This window comes from Microtus ochrogaster, linkage group LG3, assembly GCF_000317375.1.
Source record: "Microtus ochrogaster isolate Prairie Vole_2 linkage group LG3, MicOch1.0, whole genome shotgun sequence".
Taxonomy (NCBI): domain Eukaryota; kingdom Metazoa; phylum Chordata; class Mammalia; order Rodentia; family Cricetidae; genus Microtus; species Microtus ochrogaster.
The window spans coordinates 32,091,756-32,096,204 of record NC_022029.1 but is presented as its reverse complement, the minus strand read 5'-3'; positions in this window follow the sequence as shown (position 1 = coordinate 32,096,204).

The window sequence follows — 4,449 nt, the reverse complement described above, 5'->3', positions numbered from 1 at the left end:
CTCAGTGAGTGTGTGCTGTGTGCCTCCCCCAGGAGGTTTTCTCAGTGAGTGTGTGCTGTGTGCCTCCCCCAGGAGGTTTTCTCCTAGTCAGTTTCTACTCTGAATTAGAGCGGCCCGAACACTTTTACCATCAGAGACTGTTGGTGCTACATCCAGAGGCCCAGGACATTGCCTGCCTCCCAGCTCCCTGAGTAGGTGGGGTTACCTGATGTGGGCTCTGCACAAGGTCCTGTGGGTCATCATCCTCTCCTAGCAGCCATCCCAGGAGAATGGGCAGTGCTGGTACCAGCTGGTCCCACTGCTGGAGCAAGTCACACAGAACAGCTAAGGCCAAGGCCAGAGCAATGGAGGCATTCACTTGGCAGAAGGCAAATTCTGTAGAGAAAGGAGGAAGGGAATCAATGAATGTAGCTCAGGAAGCCTGGAGGACTCGGGGCATGAAGAGTCTCAGATCAAATCCCGGTCACCACACTGGGAGTGGTGGTGGTGGTGGCACTGATCACTGAAGGCTCCTAATCCTCTTCTGGGTCCTTCTCTCTATACTGCTAGAATGAGTCCTAAGCCTGAATCCCAGCACCCTATCCTATTCTAGAGCAGCCCCATCCATAGGACTAGACTTTTGTCTTAGCCCCTCCAGCACAAGTGGAAGGAGAAGGAGCTGTCATTTTAAGAGTGGCATCACACGCCCCTCACCTGTTTTACATGGTCCATGCATTAGAGACAGTGGTTGTGTGCCAATAAAGTGTTATCTATACAAGCTGCCATTCAAATTCCATATGTAAAAACATAGTCTTTCCCCCTTCCAACTTTCTTCCTCCTCAATACATGGCCCAGTGCTAGGATTCCAAACATGTGCACCATATCTGGTTTATAGTCAAGGATCTCCTTGAACTTTTGATCTTTTCTGCCTTCACCTCCCAAGCATTGGGACCGCGGGTGTGTGCTACTATGTCCATCCAGTGTTACGTGATACTGGGGCTAAGTGCTCTAGCAAGCATTCTACCAACTGAGCTAATCCCCAGCTCTCAACCATTTAGGAACGTAAAACCCTATGTGCCTCACAGGCCACCCAGGAGGTGGTGCACTGGGTTTTGGTCCTAATTTTTTGTGCTTTACAAGTTGTCTACCACTGAGCAATGGCCTCAGCTTAGGGTCTTGCTGACATTTTGTTGCCTTTTTATGGATAGTAATTCCCTCTCTGCCCTCTGACTTCTTGAGGGTGAGATGCTGAAAGAGCAAGTGCAGGAAGAGGAAGTAGGTGTCCTGGGGAAGGAAACCCTGCTCACTTGACTGTGTAGCCTTAGACCTAAATGTGGAGTTGCAAGCAGGTTCGGGGTATTGACACTTCTACCACTAATTCAACCCTTCTCACTCCAACAGCAGGCAGCCTGAACCTCAAGACTTAAGTTTCTCAACTCAGAGAGTAGGTCTTTTTGGAACCCTCCTGTACTGGCACCCCCTCCCCTCTGCCATTTAATGATGCATTTCTATTGAACCCTCCTATTTCCCAAATCTACAGTCCCAGCTCCAGCCCAGATATCCCTGGCCATCTGCTCAGTACACAAGAAGGAGGTTCAAGTCTGGAATAGAAGACCGAGCCCCCAGGGTGTTGCCATGGGGGCCAGCATGGAAGGTCTACGGCACATCTAGGCCTATCCAGAGTTTGGTCTCCAATCTTTTCAGGAGCTATGCTTTTTTTTTTTCCTCTCAGCGACACCCTCAGTCCCCGAAGTTTGAGGACTGGGTGTCACTATTTCTGCTTCACATATAACTCCAAGTGGCTCTCAAGAATGCAGAATTGCCAATAATTTCATGTTCGTGTGAAGCAGTGGAGAGCACCAGGCACATTCCAGGAGCAGGAGTGTTTTTATGTGAGACAAGCAGTCAGCGACTGTCCAGTGGAGCAGACACTGATTCCCTTGCTCTCAGATGTTCTCCACACTTCTGCCATGCTGGCCTTCGCACTCTCACTCATGTAAAAAGGCACAGGTGTGAGACTGTATTATGGGGTCAGCATCAGGCTGGCGGATCCTGAGACCTTCCAGAAAAATTTACCTTCTGCCTGAGCTTCCTCCTTTTTTTTTTTTTTTTTTGTGGTTTTTTGAGACAGAGTTTCTCTGTGGCTTTGGAGCCTGTCCTGGAACTAGCTCTTGTAGACCAGGCTGGTCTCAAACTCACAGAGATCCGCCTGCCTCTGCCTCCCGAGTGCTGGGATTAAAGGCATGCGCCACCACCGCCCGGCTCCTTTTTTTTTTTTTTTAATCTTAAGGCAAGGACTGAAAACACTACAGGAAAGGTAAAAAGTTCTTCCACCAGGCCAGGTGTGCTGGAACACACCTTTAATTGCAGCACTTTGGAAGCAGAGCTCCACAAGTTTAAGGCCAGCCTGGTCTACCTATATAGTGGTCCAGGTCAGCCAGGGACACACTAAACAAAATTCGCTTAACAGTAAAATCAGTGCCTGCAGCACAGATGACAGACACATCTGTTGGGTGTGACTGGACATGCCACCAGGAGGGCCAGGTTGCCACACTGGTCCCACCTGACAACAAAATGACTTCCCTCTGTGCCATTAATCATCCTTAGGAAGGGGTCGGAGAACGCCAGGATGACAGGCACAAAAAGAATGTGTGTGGTGTGATTGGAGATTATCACAACCCTGTGCACTACGTAGGAAGCCAGGAAGGCGGGAGGTTGGGATTAGATGGAGTGGGTCTCCTGCTTCTGAGCCAGGTACAGCCTACACATTCCCTGGCTGGCTGACTTACCTGGTCCTAGACTAAACTTAGCCAGATGAGCCCAGATCTCTGCTGGCCAGGCTGCCTCTCAAAGGGAGGCTGGGGAAGAGCGAAGGGGATTTTCCACTTAGCACTCAAGTCAATCAAGGAAACGAGAAAGCCGGCAGCCAAGCAACAAGTGTGGTCAGGAGTCTGCTCTGAACTCAGCAGACCCAAAGGAGCTTGAAAAAAACAGAAACTAAAGACTAATCCAAGAACTCTCCTCTTTGGGTTTCAAAACTTAAAACAAAGCTATGGGAATCAAGGCAATGCGGGGGGGGGGGCAATGCAGAGTGTGTGTACCTGTGCTACTGCTGGGCACGGAACTCGAGGCTTCATGCATGTTAAGCAATCACCATCAGTGAACTACAGCTCTAGCTTGATAGTGTGTTTCGGACAAAATGTCAGACACATGAATTAGTGAAACTCAAGTGCAGAATCAGGGTCTGGGGATGTAGGCCAGCTGATATAGGGCTGCCTACTATGTCGAGTCCTGAATTTAATCCCTAGTACTTTATAAACCAGGTGCATGTCTGTAATACCAGCACTTTGGAGATGATGGTAGGAAGATTAGGAATTTATGGTAAGTTCAAGGCTAGCTGGTTAACCAAGATGCTGCCAAAAAACAAAACACCCCAAAACGAGAGGGCTTGAGTGACGACTCAACAGTTGACACTTGGTGCTTTTTCAGAGGATCTGATTTCAGTTCAGTTCCCAGACTCATGTTGGGCAGGGGACAACCACCTGTCACTCAAGCTCCAGGGGATCCAGCGTCCCCTTCTGGCCTCTGAAAGTACCTGCAGGTACACACACACACACACACACACACACACACACACACACACACACTTTAAAAACAAAAGACATATTACCAAATCAAACAAAACCAATAAACCCCACAGAGATTACTTCTAAATGACCAGGGTGTGTACGGAGAATAATAAAAAGACAGGTATATTTTTAGTCAAGGTATAGAGAAAAAAAAAAAAAAAGAAAGGACCCCCTCCAGTTTGCTGGTAGGACTGTTGAATGGTGCAGTTCCACTGGAAAACAAACTTTCAGTTTCTCACAGGACTGAGCACAAGACCCTGTCTACTCCTGGGCCTATCCAAGAGAAATTAAGAAAGAGCCTGTGTTCCAACAAGCATCTGATGAGCATTCATAATGGCCTTGCTCACAGTGCCAAAGAGTAGAGAGAAACACCTGCCACCTGAAGTAGACACATCCAATACAGTCTGTCTGCAGCACACTAGGTGGGCAGATCCCAGGAGTCATAGGAGACGGGGATAGAAGAGGTTAGCGTAGAGGAAATCATCTTCTAAACCAAGAAGAAACTAGTGACCCTGCCCCGGTGAGCTCTTTCTGCCCAAAAGTGGAAAAGTTCTATGTCAGAAGGAACATCATACCACCATTATTTGACATTTAAAAAATACTTGGGAAAAAAAAAAACTTTCCAAATACTAGAATTTTGATTTTGCCTTCTTTTCCACCTGTTTCCAAAGGAAACACACAGCCTAGGCTCCTAAAGTTCTTGTAGTCTTTACCTCTCCACAGTGTGAGCTGTGCAGGTGAGGACCTGGTACTACAGATATAGAAACAAATTATCTTCTCAAACACTGTCACCCTCTCTCTCTTCTTTTGTTTCTTCTCTTCCTCTTCTTTATCCTTCCTA